Source organism: Myxocyprinus asiaticus, chromosome 29, assembly GCF_019703515.2.
Source record: "Myxocyprinus asiaticus isolate MX2 ecotype Aquarium Trade chromosome 29, UBuf_Myxa_2, whole genome shotgun sequence".
In the NCBI taxonomy this organism is placed as follows: Eukaryota; Metazoa; Chordata; class Actinopteri; order Cypriniformes; family Catostomidae; genus Myxocyprinus; species Myxocyprinus asiaticus.
In genome coordinates this window covers 29704868-29729954 of record NC_059372.1, presented here as the reverse complement: position 1 = coordinate 29729954, position 25087 = coordinate 29704868, and the positions used below count along the sequence as shown (strand labels likewise).

The window sequence follows — 25087 nt, the reverse complement described above, 5'->3', positions numbered from 1 at the left end:
GAAATGCTCTCATCCATTCTTCTGTCCACACAAAACTAGAGTTAAGAAGTTACTTCAGATTTAGACAATAACTTGTAGTGGCCATGCATATTTGGAAGTACACGAATGTGAAATTAGTTAATCTAAAGTGCTGTAAATTTAAAGTGTAAAAAGTATGCATAACACTACAAAGAACAGAGCTGTGCACATATAGTAAGCGCAGCGAGCAACACGCGCATACTATTTATTTCTTTAAATAAATTGCAGAATTTGCAGTTTAATAATCACACTGCATCATATTGTGATTTGGATTTTATTTAAATTAATTGTTCATCCCTACCTAAAATAAAACATATTATTTGCTTTATTTATTAACTGTTTGATCGCTTAATCAATGCAGGTTTTCCCACCACCACCCCACCATCACTTTACACTTTCTGGTAAAATCAACCAACAGTATGTATAGCTTACTAATAGCTGTCTCTGCGTATTATTCTGGAATAGGAAAAGAGAGAGAGAGAGAGAGAGAGAGAGAGAGAGAGAGAGAGAGAGTGAAAAGGTAAGAGAGACAGTGTGATGTGTCAAGGGTCAGTGAGAGAGAGAGGGGAGGGGTAATGGTAGAGAGTGAATTAGGAGGAGGAGTGTACTACCTCTATAGGCTGTGCATTATGAATGATGAGAGAGAGAGTGAGTGAGAAAGAGAGAGAGAGAGAGAGAGAGAGAGAGAGAGAAATAAAGAGAGAGAGAGAGACTGAGAGAGAGATAGAGAGACAGCTGGGCAGGAGAGATGCAGAAAGGGCAGGTCAGCGTTGAGCACATGTGTCCTCCATTCATTTCCACACTTCAGAGGATCAAGGTACAGAGCAGCCCTCCTTAGACTTAAACTTTCTCACTACATGTGTGTATGAGGTGTGACAGTGGAAGAAAGAGTTGGGACAGAGAAGGGGAGGAGAGAAAGAGAGTGTAAGACAGAATGAGAGAATGTGAGGAAAAAGAAAGACTCAGATCCCAGAACCGAGAGAGAGAGAGAGAGAGAGAGAGAGAGAGAGAGAGAGAGAGAAAGACTGCAGAGGCAGCACCTGGGACACTTAAGAGTAGGAGAGAGGCAAAGGAAGCTATTGCACTTCTTTCTGTTCGCCCTTTATTATTTTAGTCCTCCTTGTGGTGCATTGGCCCATCTGAAGATGGGGGACTCTACCTGATAGCTACCCACTAGGTAAGCACAAAACCCCCTCTCTCTCTCTCTCTCTCTCTCTCTCTCTCTTCTTTTCTCTTGCTGCAGCTGTACCTCTCAGGCTGACAGTCAAGGTGAATTGTGTGTGGCTGTGGTCTGCGTAGAACTAAGTGAAAAACTGCTCTTCCAGTTAAACTAGCACATACTGCTAGGTGTCTGTGTGTGGGTGTATGTACAGCAATGCAGTTTTTCAGGGTGAAGAACAAGAATTTTTTATTTTTTATTTTTTTCAAATCTATAAGGGTGGAGTGAGTCTGGAAAAAGGTGTAAATGCATACTCTTATTTATTTATTTATTATTTATTAACAGCAAGCTGTCTGCCTTTGAGTGTAAAAATGAAAACTGACTCTTCTGATTTTCTTCAACATATTCTTGTGATTTGATAAATAAGCTGGTTTATTTAAGTGTAATGATGTGTACAAATCCTGACCTGACCTGTAAAGCCAAAGGACCATGCAAATGGTAAGAAACCGCCTTTGCTGAGACATAATTGCCAAAAAGAAATCACTTTTTGCACACAAAATTAACTGTGCCATCCTGTGACATCTGCATGACAATAATGTAAATTGCACAAAGTTTGAAAAGTGCAAAGGACTTCCATGTATAGCTGTGTGTGTGCTGTGGGACTGCATATATTTAGAATAAGAGGGTATTGGTAGACATTAATGATCGTTATGTTTTAGATTAAGTGGGGCTTTGCCCCTTAAACGACTGTATTTAGAGATTACAAGGGTCGCAAGATGCCACTGTAAATTCGTCCATATGCCCATATATCTGCTTGGTAGACATACTTCTTTATATGCCCATATGAACAAGAGCAGCTATGGAATGTAAAGAAGTATGTATCCCAGGTGAGAGAAAAAACGGGGCTGAGGAACACACACACACACATGCACGCACACCCACATTCTTAAGGGTTTAAAGAACATTTATAAGGAACTCTACATTTTTCTGTAGGTTTGAATGTTGCATTTTTGCAAATCTATGCAATATATATGCAGTTGTGTGAATAGTTGTGTCTAGGTGTGTTCAAGCATCTGAATGTCAAAATTTGAGAAAATCCTGCTGATTGTAGAGTAGTGTCATCAAAACTGGTAGTTACAAAAATAATAGCCCTGGCCTCTTATTTTTCTGGTTATAAGCTACTATATAGTACTATGAAATCAGTTATAAATGGATGATGTTCAGGGTGACGTGATGCAGGAATTGCAGAAGTGCTTGTGTTTGTATGGAGTAATCAAACTGGTCGCCTCATGTCGAAAAAAACACAGACAGCAGTTCAGATGGTGCAGTGAACAAATGCTTACTAATGAATAAAATTGAGGAGGAAGAGAGAGGGGGGGGGGGGGGCGGTGATGATACTAGTGAAGCTGGTCTGGTGAAACATCTTCAAAATTATTTATAGCCAAGTCCAGTTCCTTTGACTTGCCTGAACTGCCAGACAGATATGTCTATGGTTTCCTGCTGCCCTGGATCAACTTGAACATCCCAGTTTTCATACAACTGATTATGATGACCTCTGCTCTATACTTCTGAAATGGTTCAGTAATCTCCTCCATTCAAAATCTTAGGGCCAATAGTATAAGAGAAATATGACTGGGAATGAATTGGTTATGTAGTGTGCTTTCTATCTAGTTATGCTTCTCAGCTGGTTCAGTCCTTATTTGCAGGTTTTGAAATGTTTCTAGAGGAGACGTAGCAGTACGATGAACATACAATCTGCATGGCAATGATCTATAACAATAACCATAATAAATATCTACATAACGCCCTGAGTAGAAAAAGTGTGAAGTGTGCACAGGTGAAATCTCCAACAGGCTTAAAACTGCACTTAAAACTGACGTGTTATATCAATATTCAGGGCTGCTTTGACTCTGGCTCTCCTCTGCTAGCGTCTTTCTGCACGTTATTAACAAATGTAAATATGTACCTAAGTACATGGAACTTTTGGATAGACAGGCCCAGCTGTCCTGTTTTTGTATCGAGTGTGTGTTTGTGTGTGTGTGTGTGTGTGTGTGTAAGAATTGCTGGGTGATAGTCACTTAGCCTTTAGCAGCAGGTCAGAGTAGAGTCTGAATGTCTGGGTTCAAACACACACACAGAGCCTGTAGACTGTGTTACGGGAAGCTCTGTGATGGTCAGACCCGGTAAGGCACGTCCACTGAGACCAACAATCACATAGGAGGAAGCACTGGCTACACCAAACAACAAGTTGAGCTAAGCCTGACTAGATCTGTGAGGGGAATTCACTAAGAATGAATTGCACGCACTGATAACAATATTTATTTCCCATATTGTCTGCACTGTTTAAGCACCCAATTCACTGAAAGTATTATGCAAATCAGGTAACAGTGAAACAAGCCCAAAAATGTGTGCTGAGTGCAATTGCATAGTGCAATTCCTGAACTTGCAGGTCAGTTCTTAGTATTAGGTTGTGGAAAATGCAGCAGACTACAGCGATCTGCCATACTTTACTATGACTGTACAGCATCGCTCAACCACTATCATGCAAGCACCTGAATCAGCTTTATAATGCTGAAAGTTAGCTTGACAACACTGCGTGTCTGGATATATGCCTGGCTATAATGTTCTTCTCCACCATTTGATCGTTATTTAATTAATTACTGCTGCCATAATCACTAGAAAATGTGCACGGTATAGGTATTGATTATTTCCCAAAATGTGGGCATTACAGTCTTTTGAGGCCTTCGGTGTGTAGGTTTGTAAGAAAAAGTACGGCGAGAGTTCACAAATCAGAAAAATTTTGTCAGAGGGAGAGAAAGAGAATGAAAGTGGGATAAACCTCCCATGGGACAGAGAGAGAGAAAGAGAATGAAAGTGGGATAAGCCTCCCATGATACAGACAGAGTGAAAGAGTGACCGAGATGAGAGCGGGATTAAGAATGGGCGATATGTACATAGATAAGTAAATCATGGGGGGAGATTCATGGGATAGACAAAAGATAGGTCAGGCTGTGAAGTGTGTGAATGTGCAATAGAATGTATATGTGAGAGAAAGAGAGAGACATGCTGGCTGGATTGATGATGGTGTTCCGGGCAGACGGGCTGTGAAGCTGCCTGGACGAGGGATGGAGGGGGTTGGGAGGTGTATTGTTCTGTCACTTTTCCTGTGTCAGCAGGTGGAAGCGTTCATCAGGACATAAAATATGCAACAATGCTGACTGAGCCATTGAGCTGAGACAGCCAAAGCCCAGCACTGAGGCGACTGTAGGGGCCAAGGGGTCCACCACAATCAGAATCAGAATGAGCTTATATTGCCAAGTATTGTCACGTACACAAGGAGTTTTTATTTATTTTTATTTTTTTGGTGATAGGAGAAGCAAGTGCATACAGAACATTACAGTGAGGCAGAATATAAAACAAGGTAAGAGTATAAATAGACATACAAATAATAGGACATATAACAGAATGGCGTATGTACATGTGCAAGTGGTAATATGTGTAGGGGTATGTACAATTATGTACAGTTATTACATGAAATGTGTGAATTTACATATATACGTGATCCCTGCACACTTACTAACCCTGGCATAAAACCAGCCTAAATACAGGCCAAACACAATACTAGCGCTGTGACGGGTGGAGATGATGTGTCAGATGGAGTCCACTATGACTTTTCAGCAAAATCATGAAAGTAGAAAATATTCAAAGAACAATTAGACCACCAAATGGGTAATTATTTATTATATGTATTTGAATTTTGGCTACTTTATGTAGGGACAATATGGAAAAGATAGTAAATGATGGGAAAAAGAAGGAGAAAATGGATAGGGAAATGAAGCAAACTGGACTCAAACACATGTCGCCCATTTGAGCACCACGACTCAATATGTCAAAGCATGGGGGCTAACTGCTAGGACACTGCTACGATTACAGCTAAAATAAGTTCAAATAATTCAAATTTGATTATGTCATTAAGTACACAGAGTGGTGTACCATGACATCACAACTGATCCAACAGCAGTAATATCCCACACTTAGAAAAACATACTCACATTGGCTTGAGCATATTATGTGTTAAAAGTGCGGTCCTGTACATGGGTAATCGTTTCAAGAGATAAAATAATTTCCAAGAATGATTCACTTGTCACACATGCCAAGCGATGAAACAGACGGAAATAACGGCGAGGATAGAAATAAATATTTCCAGGGAGGTTTTCGGATTTGTTAAATCATAAATTGGTGCCTGATTTGTGCGATTATGAAAAATACATTGGCTGATGGTGTCAGGTCGAAAGCAGTGATTGAGTGCAGTGCAGTCAGGGAATGATGCGGTTGTGACTGTGAGGATGCTGATAAATCAAGGGCAGTTTATCACAGTGAGCAATAAGGAGGCAGGTTACAGAGCATAACATTATTAGTCTTCCTAACACACAACTGTACTGAAGGGTTGGGCTCAGTTCTTACACATAATGAAAGGAAAGCATAACACAGGATGTGAAGCTTTTGTGCTTTTCAGAGATATTGTAATACAGCAGCATATGGACAGCATGTTGGATGGATGCCTGAGTGTGGGTGGTAGATTTATGAAGTTAATTTTCTTCAAATAACCAAATAAAGCTGCAATTATTAGCATAAAAAGAAAACAAGTTGCACTCACAAAGATACATTTTTTGCCTTTGAAATATTTTGGAGCCTAGCATAACTAGAAAAATGTATATCCTCGCTATAGAAATTTCCATATTTTATTGATTTCAATGACGTTTCCAGGCCTGAAAATCACAATTTAAAATTTTCCTGATATGTCCAGGCATTCCATTACTGATAGAACCCAGTACTTATGCCAGCACAGTACATTTTTTAAATGAGATTTTACTGATACAATACACCTTAAAGAACTTTGAGTTCACACTGTAAATCAGTTGCATTTGGTGAGGTAGAGTTAGGGATCAAAGGTCTTGTCTCAAGAGTGTGTGGTACGGTGAGATTGCTGTTTGATCCAAAACTTTTGTCCCTTTAACCAACCTCCCTGCCCCGTGCTACTGCTGAGGGACCATCAAGCTGTCAATCAAACAGTATGTGTGTGTCAGTGCTCAGCGAATATTTCCAGGGCAGCAATATAGAAATCAACAATCTTTAACCAGTTATGAAGGGCATGATTAAGCTGTAATTGGCATATAAATGAACAAAATGTTAGTTTAATAAACTCAGAGAATAGAAAATATTATTGCTGAGCCAATATTTTCAGCCAATATTTGTGGCCAACTGTTTCTATTAACAGAAGTGGTCATACTGCATATTGTCAGTTCCAACTTGGAACTTCCATGTTGATACAGTATCAATGGATAGTGCATATTTTTAGTCAATTTAGTGTTTCATTTTAATTCAGACATTTTGTGTAAATCTCATTTGCATTTAATTGCATTACATATAGACAATGTGTTGTCTATACATGTTATACACATGTTATAATATGTTATAATTGCTTTCTATATCTAACTGAATTAAAGTATTGGCATTAGGCTTTAAAACCCCATTTCAGTTAACTACTAATTACATGTATTATAATTATATATTATTTATGTATTAAAGGTCACCCTGATTTTAAGATATCTGGAAAACTCATACCACAACTTTGAAATATTTGTGACTTTTGTGGAAGAGACACAAAAGCTGATTTGAATTGTTTTCATATTCCTGGTGATAAGGAAATACCAATCCGATCCTGATCTACAATAGTACGAGGTGGCGAATTCGTACCAGTCTGTACGAGTTCTACACCCACCAATGAGTGGCTCTTCCCTTTTGTCCTTGTAGTTCCCGATATGGCATTTGCAGTGTTGGGTGTAATGCATTACTAAGTAATTAATTATTGTAATTAAATTACTATTTCATTGAAAAGGGTAAAGTAAGGGATTACTCTTAATTTTTCAGTAATTTAATCAGTTACTTCTGATGTAATTGTGTTAAATGCTGTATAGACTATAGAACGATTCTATATAAAACAAAAGTGAATCTAAAATCAAAATTTAACATCTAATGTTAAAATGTATAATGTAAAATGTTTTCTAATTTAATGCAGCCCCCTTAAATTCTTAAATAATGATTTATTTGAAAGAATTAAAAGAACAATTTCATGTCTATCCTTGTATTTTTCATCTGGCCAGAACCTGCTCCGCTATATTTGCCTAGAGCAGCACTGTTTTCAGCGCACATGCGCTCTGCCTTGCTCCACTGCCCGCTTCAAGCAGTTCAGATGGTGGGAACACATGTGTGAAACCCCCCCACCCAGCTATCCCAATTCAACCCCATGGTGTAACACCAACCCACAGTGTTAACATAACCATGACATTAATGTTGAAAGCCCTGATGGGTAATACGGAAGAAAGTGACACTCCTGGGTACTGAACATGTTCGTGAAGCGTATGTGATTGGTTGATGTAAAAGTTGAGAAACTGGCATGAATTTACCATTTGTAGTATTGTAATTAATTCACATTGGGAAATACAGGCCTATGTCAGCGTACACAGATTGTTGCGTCTCCACGAACCACAAAAATTCCCTTAAATACACAAGCTTACTGCTGTGCCACTTGCACAAAACACTCGAACCTAGGATAAATGTGTCTGTAATTTGTTTCAGTCAATTAAAGTGACATCTGCTAGCATTTAAACCCCAATAACAGTCAGATTTATCTAGAACATGCTCTTGCTGCAGAAAAGCAAAGAGAAAGAGAGAGAGAGAGAGAGAGAGAGAGAGAGAGAGAGAGAGAGAGAGAGAGATGCAGTGATGTCCTATGTTTATAATTATAGTGGACTGGAGATATTACAGATGGGCATATTATTATGGGTTGTATTTTTTTATTTTAGCTTAGCAGAGGGCATTTCCTCTGTGAGAAGTCAGCCTTATGACATCATAATACATTTTTCCCATCACACCAAGGTTATAAGAGCTTAAAACACCAACAATGGCAGCAAAATTGCCCCAAGACATCCTTGTCCTATGCACACTAAACAAACTTTCTTTCACAATGATCAGGATATACCCAGTACACATATCGGTATAGATTACAAAATCCTTTGGAAATAACATTGCAAAAAGCTAAATTATGACCGTTATACAACATGACATGTTCAGGTGTTCTCCCACTTTTTTTCTGCTTTTTCAATCTCAATACGCCTTTTCAATACAGATTACAAAATCCTTAAAAAAGAGAAAATCATATAAAATATAAGAACAAACAGAAATTAAACGTCCCAAAAGGCTAAATGAATACTTTTGGCCTCTTTATGTATAGAGACACTAGAGAGAGGACAGGAACTATGTGGAGAAGTGGAGGGAAATGGATCAGCTAATGACATGAACTGTCACACATATAAGCAGCACAAATGAATGTGTGCTAACCACTATTCCACAGCTCCAAACTAAAATAAGTTCAAATCATTCAAATTTAATCTTGTCATTAGGTGAACAAAGTGTTGTATTATGACATCACAATAAATCTAAGAGCAGTTGTCTGAGCTTAACATGTCATAACACCAGCAATGGCAGCCAAATTGTCCCAAGATGCGTGTACGACACTAAAAAGTGTGCTGAATGAACATTCAGCTGTATTCTACAAAGTGCAGTTAAGTCCAGCTGTTCCTAAACACTCCACCACCAAATGGATGTTCTTCCCAAAAATGTGCATGTAGGATAATTAAAATTTGCTGGAGCTGTAAACCAGAAGGAAGTAATTAAAAGAACAAGGGCGCGCCGAAACAGGCTTCATTCTGTCAGCCACAATTAAAATATTATTTTCCTTATTTTTCTTCTCTCTCTCCTGATAGGAAACAGGAGTCTTTCACTGCTGCAGATTGCATGCTATATTGTAGCTAACCCTCAGCCTGGGGCATCTTCTTCTTAATTGAAATAAAATTAAACAGCCACTGCAAATTCAGCAAACTCATTACAAACACTAACTACACTGTTACTACATATTAATAAGTATGTCATTGGCATATTAATACAAAACACAGTCCTGGACAGTGTAGCACTGGTGAGCTGTGGGTGTGTGAGAATGATAAAAATCCCCTGCAGTGGTCTATCTCATTTCTCCCAGGGCACTGGCGCCTCCTGAGTCAAATTCACTACCTGAGAGCCCATCGCACATTCAGCAATACTGGCCGCCATAAAAAACACAGTCTGTATTGTTAGAACTACCAGCAGGAACAAAGGCAATATTTACTGGCAGAATAAAAAACCTAGGGGGAAAAAATTAAATGATGGGTAGAAAAAAAATTGAGTGTGTGTGGGTATGCGTGAACATTTGTACATGTACAATATACATGCATAATATATTATAGTACGGTGTGTAACCTCCCCTTAAAATGTGCAACAATAACTATAGTTTATGCCAAACTAGCATTGTTACTACTGTGAAATCCTAATAAATGAATATGTAATTTACTTTAAACAGTCTAAGAAGCATTCAGAAACTTTGGCATTTTGTTTATTTTCTTTTTATAATGAAAGTGGTGACTAACACAATGTTAAAAAGTAGTGATGCTACTAACTGAACTACATTTTTCAGTAACCTGACAGTAGTTCAGCGGTTTTTAAAATAGTGTAGCTTTTCCAATAATCAAACACACATGCTTAAACTGTCTTCTCACATGTACAAATTGGAAGTCAAATTCATTGTAGCCAATTGGTTTGTTAGGACAGTTCATGTAAATGAACTTCCTATCAAAAAAAGGCTTCCTTGCACAGAAGCCCAAATGGAATGCATTTTAAGTCTTCTTTTAAAAGTAAAATATTTCAATTCTGCTGTTCATCACTATATAAATTAGGGTGAAATCTATTTTTTTTATTTTTTATTTGCTTTTATCATTGTTTTTAGTGTAAATTCATCAGTTCAAGTTTTATGCTGTCAGCTGAAAAATTTATGTTTTCATTCAAAAACTTTTTTGTTTTTGTGCGAGAAAAACATGGCTCAGATAATTGTATAATTTATATCAACGAATAGTTGTACAGTCAATTTAAACATGTTAACCTCTTAAATGGCTTAAATGAAATGCTAGAGTGTTCCATTACCCTAGGATCGGACACATTATGCCGACTCACTGACAAGCGCCATCTCCCATCAGACATTTTTGCATCGATTCAAGTGTGTTTACTTTCCCTTGCAGCGCAACAGAAAGCACACTGTCTCAGCAGCGTGGGAGACCTGCTTTCAGATCCCGTGTTGAGACCAGGAAGTAATCGTGTTCGCATAATCAGTGAGGAGCGCAGTTCAGGTTAAATTTTTTCCACTAACATAACATTTTTACTCCATTAATGGTTAGGTTTTGGGTTTGGGTTGGTAAGTACAGTTTATAAAATATGCATTCCTCTTCACTGTATTACAACCTGTACACCAGAAAACAACTCACTTTCAGCGCCACTACATGGACATTACACACGTCAAATCAAGTTCACACGCACCCATACACCCAACAACACTTACCGCTTTGGCCACCGGGGGCAGTGTTTCATATTTCGGTAAGCACAGACTGATTTTAACTAAAGAAAAGTCAACCTATTGTTTCTGATTTCACTGTGAGAACATTTTGTTTAATGAAATAACTTTAATGTAGAAATAAATTTATTTACTGGTATTTTGGAGGAATCTATGGTTACCATGGACATTTATTAAGGGTCAGCTGTGGTGGGTATTTATTTATTTATTTATGTTTTGTTAGTAGTTTACAGTAGTACAGTAAAGTAGTAATTTGGAGCAGTAGTAGACAGAGTTTCAGAATAGCTGTACAGGTAAGTAGAGCTGTACTCACACATATAAACGCACACATTACCCACTGTGAGCATCCCTGATCACACAGCCTTTTAAATGCACATATATTTCAGAGTGCAGAGTCAGGGAGAGCCTAGTTAACATTCCAGCATCGCTACACAGGGTGTTAGCCAAGTGCTGAGAACATTACAGAGAGAGAGAAAAAGAGAAATGGGGAGATTGAGTGATAGAATGCAGGGCAATAAGAAAGGACATCAGGGAAGAGAAAGGGGCAATTGGATAACGAAAGAGACGAGGAAAAGAAAGAGAGATAGAAGAGCGATAGAATAGGATGATTGTGCAAATTTTTCTGCTCTTCAAACGTGTTGAAGATAAAAATCTCAGTGCTGATCGGTATATTCATCACAGGCATAGTAGAGTTTCGCATAATCACTACTGCTGTGATTACACAGACCACATTGCATTTATAATAAAAGTACTAATAGGTACACACAGCAGAATTGACTGTAGTGAACTGAATACACAAAATCCTCTTTAAATACAATACCAGTCAAAATTTAGATTATGTCTAAAGAGTATCTGAATGCAGACTAACAAATTAAATGTAAACAAATTAAAACCATATATATATATATATATATATATATATATATATATATATATATATATATATATATATATATATATAAAATCTTTTACTTTAGATTCTTCAAAGTAGTAATTATTTGCATAGAGACATTCTCTCAACAAACTTCATGAGGTATCTACCTTTCCTTTTTAAACATTTTAGTACAAGCCTATGGATAAAATCTTATTAGGATCATGAGAATCATAAATTCAGTGTCCAAACTTTTGACTGGTAGTGTAAAAAAATAGAAATGTGGGTGATTGGTGTGCAAAGGCATTGAGCTGAATCTAGATGCCATTGTATAAGGGTTACTTTATACATCCATGATAGTGTGTGTACTTTTTGTACGGTGACATATACTTACGTGTGTGACGTAAGGGAGAGCTGATGGGGTGTCAGTTAAAACAGATACTGTATATCCAAATGCATAAGATAACTTTAAGAGAAGTTTAATTGTGCTGTAATTTGTTACATTTACAACACAACCACTGAGGGAAAACAAGAGTATTCACAATATTTGTTTATATGTTTCCTTATAATCGCTGTCCTGAACAGCAAATATAGTTCATATTTCAGTTCATAATTTGTGCTGGGTGATCATATTTTCAGAGAAGGGTCTGATTGGACACACACACACACACACACATACACAGAAACAGAAACAGAGAGAGGCTGTTGGGACTACACAACTGTGCTACAGAACAAATTGTTCAGCCAGATCACTTTTACACTTCAACTGCTCTGTCTTTATCTTTTCCTCTCTTCTTTATTTTTCTGTCTTTCACTGTGGTGGATTTTTATCTTGAGTGAATGTGTGTATCTACTGTACAGCTCTTGTGCAGTTTCCACTGATTGTAATGAATATATAAATAACTGATAATAATAAAGTGTAGGAGGTGGGTGGAAGAGAACAAGGAGAGAGTAATAAGGGAGGGAAGAGAGAGAAAAAGCAGAAAAAAGTGGGAGGACACCTGAACATGTCATGTAGTTCTTAGACTCTTATATTTATTTATGGCATCATGAATATCATCAATTGAAAGCGAAAGACATTTGCCTGTTGTGTGTCAGTTTTAAGTCCAACCTCTAAGCTATGATCAAGGTCATCAGGGCAGAAGAAGATCCATCAGTTTCTTTCCTTGGCGTGCATGTTTGTTAGTGTGCAGTGGCTATGGGGTGTAGCCAGCGTCAGAAATTTAGGTGGGCAAAAATGACCATAATGAATTCTTAATTTTTTTTTTGCTTTTTTATTTGTAACATCTGATACAGTTCTTAATATACTATTATAGTCCTAGTTATAAATATTATGGCATAAAATACGAGTTTATTTGTATTTAATTCTCAGGGTAAATTCTCAATCTTGAAAATGTGTATTAAAAAAATTGACTAAATTGACTTTTTTATATAAACGTGTGAGACACAGTTTATGTTTTAAATGGTTAGAAAAAAATATGTCCTCATAAAGGTTAAAAAATTATTGCCCCTTAATGTAAAATTTCATTTTTGACACAGGTAGTGGCAATCTCCCATAACAGTCAGCGTGCAAACATGTTTCAGAGGCCCTCTTACCTTTGCTGCAGCTTTAAAGATTTGAACACTGCTCCATTTCACATTCATGGCTCATCTTGGTGAAAAATGGATAGACATTGTGATACAAGAGTAAATATCATGTAACAGTGCAAATTAGAGTAGATGCGTTTCCAAGCAATCACAATTTAGACCCTCTTACTGTAACATAGAAGAAGCAAATGATCTAGGTGATTGCCACTGATAAGACGTAGAAAGAAAAAAAGAAAAGGGAGGTAGGAAGGGATTAATTAAATAAATAAATAATCTAAATTGCTATCGATTTCCTTAAAAGGTGTTACAGTTAGATTAAAAGGTTAAGAAACAAAACCGCTTTGGGGATTATACCATTCTAAAAAAAAAATAATTAAAGATTTGCTAAACAAAGATGCCAGTAATCTCAGAGCACCCAAAACAATGTTTAATTAGGTAAAATAAGAAGTCCCATAATCCACAAAATATGACATAAAACTAAACCGCAGCTCCGCAACCCAAAAACAAGTTTGAATGAAAGGCAAATCAACTAGAATTCGGACACTTTGTTCTGACAGAGGACAGTTAAAAGGCCAAACGTAAAGTTTACCATTATTGTAGCGGTCTGCTGCTCAGATCAGCCAATCATGGGAAGAATAGTGCTGAGTAAGGGCCTAAGCCAGTGCTCACGTCCGAATGCAGAGGGGAGGAGAGGAGCCAGCACTGCAAACACACTGCAGCACACTCAGCACCTCTTCCCGCATCCTCTGCCTTATCTGAGGGCACTTCCAAAACTCTAGCCCCAGGCTGAAGTGCAAAGCCGGTTCCAAATCGCCAAATCTGGGGTTGCGAGGTACGCTAGCATGATTCAGTTCTTTTATGCCGAGACTACATTTTGAGACATGATGTACGTATGCTAAGGAGAAAATAAATAAACAAAAACTGCTAAACGCTCTTTTTAAAGTTTATAGCAGATGCACAGTTCAATGCACTCCTGCAAAGTGAATTAACTCTATTAGCCGGGCAGCTAATTAAAGTGTCCACAGAGGCTCTGTGTTGTGGCATCTACAGCATGTGCATCTGATGGTGTCAGGTCTGCTACACACTAAATAGCTCACTTAACACAAAATCCAGAGACTCTTTGAAGTGGCTAGTTAACTACTAACATGGATGTGAACAGATGATTTTAGGTTAAAATGTATATGAATATATAAGGGAAAGTGTATAATTTAGTTGCTGCGACTGGTCACTATTTCTTTTAAGTTTTCCCCATTTTTTTTTTTTCATTTTTTTTTTTTCAGTTCAAGTAAAGGATTAATTTACCCCAAAATGAAACATTTGTCATCATTTACTCACCCTAGTGTTGGTCCAAAACTGTATTTCTTCTGTGGAACACAAAACTTTCATTGTATGGGAAAAAAGATGCAATGAAAGTGAATGGTGACTGATGCTGTTATACTGCCTAACATCTCCTATTGTGTTTCACAAAATAAAGAAAGTCAAACGAGTTTGGAAAGACATGAGGGTGAGTAAATAAAAATGGGTGTTAAAGATAAACATTGGTGAACTATTCCTTTAAACAGTCCCGCAACATGACAAATGAATGTTTAAAAGTGCAATTATTCAATGATGTCACTCAATCTGAGGTTATGTGTAATTTGCAAAACTAAAGGGTACTGCTGTCATGGCTTGTCGTATTAACATGTAATGTTAACTACCGAAGTAAAGCCTCATGAAGTTTACAAGGTTTACAGCACAGCAAACCTCAAATGATTTTTTTTTTCAAACCTTTTTCATCTCTCTTTTTCTTTTTTTTTTCTTCTTTTTTTTGGCAGCCAAATCCATTTCCGCCTGCTTCGATGTGCCTTTCTGAATCATGATAGGGAAACCTTCATGAATGAGCTTTTTTAGTCTTATCTTTGAAAACTCCTCTTAAATCTCTGTCACTGTTATCAACCCCAGCTTAATATTGCTTCAGAGGCCAGGAAGAAAAACAGCTGAGGGACTCTAACAGGAAGTTATGCAGTGGTATAGACATGGTCATGCAGTTGTCGCACTTTAACCATTGGGCTCCTGTTGGGGCAGGGAGTTTCACTTAGGGTCCTTTCAAACTTGGTTTGATTGTTTCAACCGAACGAGTTTGTTTCCTCCCCATCTTGCTGGCCGCACTGGTCTGTGTGCACATCATAATATTTTGGTCCGATCAGCGGTCCGATTATGTCATCAACATGAGTACAAGCGGCAGCTGTTTACTACTATAACTAGGTAACAACTCGAGAAGATGCCACTGTGTTAAGTGAAGTATTAAAGTTTGTCTCTTTGGATTTACCACGAAAACTTGCCATGCACAGAACAACACTTGTGTTGATGCATTGAATGTGCAATGACGTGATAAATATTAACGTTTGTCTGCCGCGCGCCTCTGATGCGTTTCAAGAGATGTGAAGAATGTGAGTTGCTCTCTGAAGGTGGCGATTTGGTATGATTGCATTCATGTTAGCAGCGAACCGTACCAGAGTTCACATGAACCGCACCCCAGACCACCTTTTCAAGCGGACCCGGGTGCGGTTCATGGGCGCGCACCCGAGTTCGGAAAACAACATTCAAATTATACAAATGGACCAAACTTTGACGTCATTCGACCCTGGGTGCGCACCAAAAGTGCTAGTGTGAAAGCGCCCTTACACGGGCAACTGAGAAACACTATGAGCACTTTTGTTCAGATAAAGAGACAGGAAGAGAGGCAGAGAGAAAAAAAGGATGGTTAAAAAGAGGGAAAGATAGAAGGTTTTCTTTTTTTTTTTTTTTTTACTGAAATGTAATTTTGAATAGATAAAGCGCTGGATGGTTTTAGCAGTCTGCACAAACATTAAACCTAAACATGCACAGACCAACGAACACAGACCTGGGCATGTAGTGTCTTTATTCTGTCCAGAGGACACACAACACATGTAAACTCTTATTATATTATTAATTTGAATATATTAATTCAAATTAAAAGAATGTTACACATACTGTATTATTATTTATTTTTTTCCTGCATTTTTTAACCCTTCCTTGGCCTTGGAGAACATTCGGACCTATTAAGAACCATTTTAAAAACGGGTCAAAATGACCCGCAAGACCAAGGAAAGGTTCAACAAGCTTATTCATTGCAACTAAACTGAAACATTGTAAGATGTTAGTGCTCTAATTTATTTAGGGGTATCTGTAAACTTTGGGATTCTCACTGTAATGTCATAATGGTATTAAAAGCTGTGAAACAAGTCTTTACTCAACACTCCGTCACACACCCTGTGTCCTCTATGTGTGCGCTGATTCACAGCCAAATCTGAGTTAAACACAGTGGACATAGATTGCATTTACCAGTTAATATGTAGAGTACTGGTACACACTTATTACTGGTACTAAGATCCTATGTATTAGCATTTATATTTATACTGAAAGAGGAGGTTTTATGGTTTATCTTATTAATGTGATATATTTACACAGAAAAGCAACGGTCCCAAAAAGAGAGTTAAAGAATATACAGTATTCTGCAATGGGGCCCTGTATTCACACTGCCCTTATTTGTATTCTACTTCCTGTCTTCTTGACCTTGTCTTCCTCCTCTCTTTACTTGCTTTATTAAGCGCTAAAAAAAAAAAAAAAAAAAAGTTGCTTTTTTTCTTTTATTCATGGACTTTTGGTGCTTTTATGACAGGACATTCATAGACAGACAGGTAAATGTCTACTGTGCACTACACTTGTATGGCATGACTCCAAAACCACTGCTGCCTTTTTTTTCTCTCTCTCTCTCTAAATTGATCTGTGACAATAAATTATGTATTGTACTAATGTTTCCCCAAACACACATACACTACAGGTGGAATCCAGGTTGGCTGTTTGGAGGCACCAACAATGTCATGTACAGATGTTGTTTTTGTCCTTTCATCTGCATTTATTTTTAAATCCGAGAACGAGTCACATGACCACAATGAACATGTTTTAAATGCTCAAGTTTTAAACTGCATTGGCATATGGAAGGCAGAAATATCAAATATTCATGATATATTCCCACTGGTTTTACTTGCAATATAACATTAAGTAACATATTATATATCACAATGATTTTAATGCATTTTATATTTGGCCATTAATTGTCTCATGATTTGAGAGTATGAGAGCATTAAAACAGAAATGTTTTAGCATTTCTGTTGCTACTGTTCTAGTTGGTTTTCATTAACATTATTTCAATTTTTAACCTTTTCATTTGTGAGAAAGTCTGCCTGTTCAAACTGCCTGTTTCAATTCATTCATAACTCTGATTCAACAATTGGTTTGCATAATCACTCAAAAACTATTTTTACTGTATTTTTAGACTTGCATTAATCACTTTGAATCTACTTGGCAACATTGGCTGTTTGGTCGAAATTACTGAAAAAATCAACCTCCATTTGCAGCAATCAAATATCAGTAAAAAGTTGAAAAAATTCAGATATGATGTGTATGTTTAGAGAAATATTAAGCATCTAAAATTTGAGTGTGAATTTGTTACTATCCTGACCTTATATAAGTCACTTGTCCTCAAATATGAATTGCAGAGAAGTGGAGGAAAAGCAAATGAGAGAAGGGAGGGGGGATACTGCATTGAGGATGTAGGTTGCTGTGAGGTATACAGCAAAAACGAAGTGGATGCAGGAAAGATTTAACAAACAGCCCATCAGACAAATATAATCCCACTGCTGCCTTGAGCCAGATCAAACACACACTATGAATACATGCTTTTCTCTTCAGGGATTCCAGGAAGAATGGTAGCCAACTTTCCAAATGGCAAAATGATTCATTCATGTTAATTTAAGAGAAATCCAAGAGAGGAGCCTGAAGGGCACACATAAAGAACTGAATACAATGAGTTCGCCTAAACTACAAAGCCTTGCCTTGTAAAAGCACAGACTTTAGACAAAATAAAAGTAAAAGAAACAGACAGAGAGAGAGAGAGAGAGAGAGAGAGAGAGAGAGAGAGAGAGAGAGAGAGAGAGAGTTTAAAAGGCAACAGGGGAGAATGAGACATAAAAATAGACAAAAGCAGAGAGGAAAGAAATGTGAAAGGGGTCAATGGGAGTTAATTCTAGCAGTGTGTTGTCTTCTGGCTTCATTAGCCATATTGGCAGGCCTGTGATAAATTAATTTCTCCAGTTTGTCTGCAGCCATCATTTACACGTTCTTTTGTCGTCAATTACCGCAGTGCTCACTCCTATTTTCCTCTCCAACTCCTTTTGTTCCTTCCGTCCACTTCCCTTTATGAGCAATGAAGTGTCCATCTTCATTCTATATTCATAAACAACTTATTTCTTGTTTGCATATGTTGTCTACACTGGCACAAGCTTTAATCTATTTGCCTAAAGTCTCTAAACTGCTTCTGTGCTGTGGAGTAATAAAGTTTTTCTGCTATTTGTTAACATCAGTAGTTCTGCTTGACAGACATATTTAAAGGTGAAGTGTGTAATTTCTGCACCAATAGTGTCAAAAAAAAAAAAAAAAAAAAAAAAGACTGTTTTCTTAATAGGTTTCCAAAATACTCGCCCCTCTGCTACTGGTTGGACAAGCCCATAGTCCCACCACCAACTAATGTCCATTGTTAAGTCAATATAGCAAAAAAATAAAAAAATAAAAATAAAAAAAAATAAAAAAAGAAAGAAAAAAAAAGAAAGAAAATACTTTTCCAGTCAGTGTAAAAACTGGATACTGAATACTGGGAAGGCAATAATTTCTAGCCAATGAAATATTTTAAAGCTGAACATAACTAGAGAAATGTGTATTCACAATAGAAATTAGTTTTTATCATTTTATAAATGTCCAGGACTTTTTCAGGTCTGGAAATCAAAATTTATACATTTCCGAAAAATTCCAAGTTCGAACGGTAAATTTAAAGTTGCCTTTGCACATTAAATGTAATAGAAAATGACACAGTTCACCTTTAAATAAAAATAAAAACACCTCCCTCTCAACTTACTTTTTCTGTTTTCTTCTGCAGATTCTGATCATGTGTCCTTCTCCTGGCCTGAGTTTGGAATTCTGGCACACGTAGAGGTCTCATCCTAAAATGCTTTGCTAAAGCTGGTAAAATGGAACCAAATCAACTGTTTTATGGATTTGGTCCCCTTCAACCAGCTGTAGCTGTGCATTGATCACCCCGTAGAGCTGTGACAAAGAGAGCGAGCTGTTTGAACCAGTACAACCGTACACCCCCACCATTCGGCACCCCACATTTTTCGCTTTTTATGTGGATCTAAGTTCTGATGCACTCTTGCCTTGAATTCAACTCAGGACCGGCTGTATTCTTATGCCAGCTCTTGAATGCATTTTCTTTAAAGCATTAATATCATGATTAAACACTCATTGTGCATTGTTAAAACCCAGGTGAGTATTATGTATGTCAAGCCATTTATTATTTATGAGCTATAATTCTTGATTATGTATTCAACCCAAATCACTATCATTGGAAAGTGGGCTCGGGGCTCTTTACGGCTGTCCATTGATTTCTTGTCTCTCGGCTGAGTGTAAGCAAGGGAGATGAGCCAAGCTGGATGGCGTTAGGGAATGTGGGGGGGAGGTACATGTCAAGCTGTTGAACAAGTAAAACAGTCATTCCTTTTCTCTCTCTCTCTCTCTCTCTCTCTCTCTCTCTCTCTCTCTCTCTCTCTTTTCCTTATACACTTGTCGTGATTCTTAATGCACAAGTGTGATCAATAAAAGCTCATCCTGAAGTTCATAAACTGCTGAAGTGGTTTGTGCATGAAACTGACTATTCAGCTGGAAATAATGTTGGGCGGGGACTTTTTAACATTGGGGTTTTCAAGCATTACGCTATGATATCATTGGTTAATATTATTTTTCCCTTCACACTGCTTTGGTGATATCAGTAGAAACGGAAAGTCGTTTCAGATGTGGAGAAAGTTTAAATTTAAATAAAAGATTGAACTTTTTTCTTTAGAGTAACATTCACTGATGAATTGCGCACAATAAGACCATGGACACTTATTTAGAAAGTAAATAGGGTCAAATTTGATTAGTCTTTAAGAGTTTGCTGTTTGATTGTTGTGCGCATTTATTACGTTTATTCCTGCTCCTCTGCTTAATATTGTTGATAATAAAATATCTCAAAGTTGGCTGAAATATCTGTATTAGTGGTTGACTGATATATCGCAGAGGCCGATAAACTGACTTGTTTAATTATCAGCATCAGCCGATAAATTTTCCCCTTTGGCCGATTTATTTCTTGAGGGCATCGAGAATTTGCTGCTTGCATGTGAAGTGACTGAGACATGTAAACGAGCAGTCACCGTTCTTTTGTTGTTATGTGCCATCGTGTTACTACAATAATAGACCGGTGTGCAACACAGTCTCATTTAAACAGTCCGCATATCAGAGCCACAGCAGACGCATTTGAGCTCAAAATGCTAAAGGCTCGCCTGTTTCATTCTCCCTCTCTCTGTTCAACAGTTCCCTGTAACTTTTAATTGTCTTGTCTAATGATAAAAAGGCAAATATCAATCAAACTAATATCATATACCATCTGCAAATATGCGCATATCTCGTTTAAACAGATGTAATTCACGAACCTCACGAAAATCCAGCGTTTTCTTCCTGTCGGGCACTCATCTAATATCTTCCTCTGAAGTGTGTATTCTATCAGCCAGACTCAAAACTTCAGGATCAAAAGTTCCTCTGATGCACAAATCATGACAGCAATCCAAGCAGGCGATCCAGGCCGTTTAAACTGTCAGGAGATTGAGGCTCGCACTGGATCCACATGAGTGCAACCAAAGTCTTTCTAGCAAGTCAGTCCACTGTCGGCCATGTTTAGAACGCTCTCGAGAGACTATTTCCAGTCATGACAGTGCAGCTCCTATCTGCTTGAATGGAGAAAGACCAAAATCTCCAAAATGGTTGGTCAAGATTATGATCAAAGTACATATTTCAAATCAGCAGTAAAATCTGACAACACAGGTATCATAAATGGTGCTTCTTTACCTCAGATTACACTTAAAAAAAAGCACTTGAAAAACTTGAAAAAGCGATTACATACCCAAGGATGAGAACTTCACAGCTCTTCCTCAGTGTGTCTGTCTAACTAACACAGGTACTCCACTAAAACAACAGATCATTTTGCTTGAAGTGTTGCATTTGTGCTTCGATTAAATCTCAACTGCATCTGGGAGAAACAGCGTGCCGGTTTGTTCACGCTTTCTTTGTCTTTATAACTTTATTGCAGTTCATTATCATTCAGTAACACACTGATATAGTGAATGATGTATGTCCTTGTGAAATTATACACAATCTCCTCAAAATCCCAACACTGTAACGAAATAATGAATGGACATACACCTCAACAACAACTGTTTACTTGATAATGGAAGTAGCGACCACATTTTGCGCTAAGCATCACAGAAAGTAGGATAATGTTGGATAAGTAAATGTCTTATTCACTATGTACTGAATGCACAGTTGGTTTGATTCTGTATTTTTTGAGAAAATGCAATTGCAAACATGGACATGCCATCCATGGTTGCTGGACTACTGTGTGTACTGTTATGTCCTTCTTCCTAATATACGTATTAACAATTTCTTCATGTGCAAATAAATGACTAAAATTATATGACTAAACAGAAATCAGAAGAAACTGCTATCTACCATTTAAAATACAATATTATTTTTTAGATTATTTTTTATAAAGTTAATGTTTTCTGTGAAATTGAGTAAATATAGTGCTAAATAAGAGTTTATTATTTATTTATTTTTAGAAATATTATGTTTATGTTATTTACTATATTAAACTGTGTTATATATCTGCACTCTATTGGCCACCCTGCTCTGTGGATATCGACATCGGCCATTAAAAAACCCATATCAGTCGACCACTAATCTGTATATATTTATTTATTATATTTCTACTTAAAATCCTTAAAAATCGAACCCATGACTTGGTGTTGATAGTGTGATGTTCTAGCAGTTGAGCTACAGGAACGCATTTAATGTAAAAAGGGAAAAAACACTGGATGTTTGCCCTGGACCCCTCTAGGACTTTTGGTCTTTGAACAGGGCCGTCCTTAGGGTTGTGCAACCCCTGCATTCGATGTCGCCATGGGCCCCACCCTTTGCTTGGGACGGCCCTGTCTTTGAACCCAGAGTTTGCCTCTTTATCTATCACTTCTCTATCTTGTGTATGTGTGTATTCTGATCTTTAAAAATGTGCTAACAGACAATAAGTCTTGAACAACTACTTGTTTTACTTGTCATCCAGAAAAGTAGTTGACTAGTGGGCGAGTCAGTGTTTACCTATTGTAAATGTTACATGGTGTGCAGCATCAGCAGTCTAATGGCCGGCTGGGGAGTGTGTCCTGCGTAGCTGAGATGATGTGGAAGAGAAACGAAAGCTGAAATGGTGCAAAAAACAGAAATATCCTACTTGTTGTTAGTTTCCGTCAGCCTCTGGATGAGACTTGGTTGGTTTCCGGGGTCTTTAGTCTGTCCATATGGTTCACTTATAACAAGCTTTCTGAACTCAAAGCACACCAGGTTCAATATATTTTCCACATTCCTATAATACCAAATAGCAACTTATCAAACAAAACAAACTGCAAGCAAATGCAAGCAAATACCAGGACTGCCACCATACTGAAGCCAGGGAGCTCTAATATACCTGGGAAAAGCTATTCTTTATTCATGTCAATGGCAGTTCCTCGGCTGACACATACAGCCCCCCGAAAATATGCGACCTGGAAGCTGCTATCTTATAGGCACCAGGCAGCAAACAGGGAAAATACAATTCTATTTCACACTTTTAACCTTTTCGCACGTGAGTTTCTCCTGTACTGACAGATCCCCCAGCGTGAGTTATTTAAGGTGCGCTGTACATTTTTTTTTTACAAATCTTATCTTACACTTCACAGCAGATGCAATTGAGGACAGATTATATCACAGCATGTGCACTGAAGGTCAGATTATACAGTACTGTGCAAAAGTCTTAGGCACATAAGATGTTTCACAAAAGCATTTGTCTTAAGATGGTTATTTATATCTTCAGCTTTAGTGTGTCAATAGGAAATATACATTTTAGACTCCCAAACATTACTTTTGCAAATAGAAAAGATTAGAATAGAAGAACAGAGAGCCCTGCAACAGATGCCATTGCCCCCACAAAGCCCCCCACTGAACATCGTGTCTGTCTGAGATTACATATAGAGACAGAAGCAATTGAGACAGCCTAAATAGATAGAAGAACTGTGGCGAATTCTCCAAGAAGCTTGGAACATCCTATCTGCCAGCAACCAAGAAAAACTGTATCCAGGTGTACCTAGGAGAATTGGTGCTGTTTTAAAGGCAAAGGTGGTCACACCGAATATTGATTTAGCTTTTTTATGTTTGCTGGACTTTGTATGACATTAAGCGATAAATGAAAACTATTTATTTCATTATTTTTGAAGACATCTTCACTATGCAACATTTTTCACAAGTGCCTAAAACTTTTGCACAGTACTGTATATTATCAAACATATAATGTGGTTTTTAGATGTTTATAATGATTGATTATTATCGATAAGATGTGTTCACAAATGTGCTTGCTGGCTACGCTAGCCGCCATATTGTTTACACTGTAATGCAGCATGGTATTCTGAGTTCGTGATAGAAGAATAGATAGAAGAAAAGATAGAAGAAACATTTACTAGAATATCATGATTTTTTTGTTGATTTATACTGTATGTTGCTCACAAAAACAAATGTCAGAATACACAGCCCATTTTATAATGGCATATATATATATATGTATTATAAAAAAAAAAAAAAAAGATGTTTTGCCTGAACAAAGGTTTAGTTATATCACACACCAGCAGGGGCTAACTTGCTAAAGTTAACCAGCCCCCCTGAATAGAACAAGCAAACAACAACAACAACAACAACAACAAATGTCCTAATGTATGTTCTGTTCAAGATTTTATGTTTCAGCATCATGGTCTGTAAGGCTGTGTTAAAGACTGCAGGACATGGTCTGAGAAATTTTAAATATAATTTCTTATATCTCTCTTTTATGGCAAAGTATAAAAAAGCTGTCCTTTTCTGAATATCGCTGCCCCCTTCGGCATATCGCGGCGCCATTTTGTGGCCCGTTCTGCATAACGCATTGGCCCATTTCAGCTTATCGTGGCCCATTCGGCCCCGTTTCGCGGCTGCTACACACACACAGACATACACACACAACCCAACATGCATGAACGCTGTCCAAAAGGCACTTCAGTTGATCTATGAACTTTTACAAGATTCTATCTGCAACAGGTGAGCAGACAAACATACACAGCCATAACGTAAACATATACTGTATTTATACTCTTTAATATTTAACCAATAAAAAAGAATTCCTCTCACTGCATGGCATATTACTTCATCATTCACCACAAATGTTATCTATGCATAAACAAGGCTGTTGCCATCAGAATAGATCTTCTAAACCAGAGAATGCAACCAGGCACTACACTTCCACACGCTCACAAACACGGCAACTCAACTATAATATAATATGATAAGGCTGCTCTTTGCACAACAAGGATTTATGTAGCGGCTGACATTGGAAAAGCGGTGAGCGGTGTGCCAAGCAACATAAAACAATAGAAGACATTTTAATATTGAGATGGAGAGTGAGGCGGAACAGGACAGGGCAGAGAAAAACAAAAACGTCAACATAGCAGACTGGAGAGTCCAGTCTCTTTACTCACACTGTATTGATGTTTGAACACATTTATCACCCGCATTATGGCACGGACCAGTGAACTATGAGAGCGTGCACAAATGTCCCTCTGGTGTCTCAGATATTGTCCTTCTCCCATCTTCCCACTTCTGTCTGCCTTTCTAAAAACACACCTTTGACCTCTAAACCGGTTTCCGGACCCTGTTCATCCAACAGTACACATTTTGGATGTCTCCCTAATCTGACACACCC

The 25087-nt window shown here is 37.6% G+C and overlaps 1 long non-coding RNA gene across 1 annotated transcript in view; it reads left to right on the top strand.

Annotated features, from left to right (window-relative positions):
- Positions 1–23788, top strand: part of LOC127420423 (uncharacterized) — a 29048-nt gene extending 5260 nt beyond the window's left edge. The window contains exon 3 of the long non-coding RNA XR_007893814.1: positions 19127–23788. This is a non-coding gene — a long non-coding RNA (uncharacterized LOC127420423). The remainder of the gene's footprint in view (positions 1–19126) is intronic.
- Positions 23789–25087: the final 1299 nt, after the last annotated feature.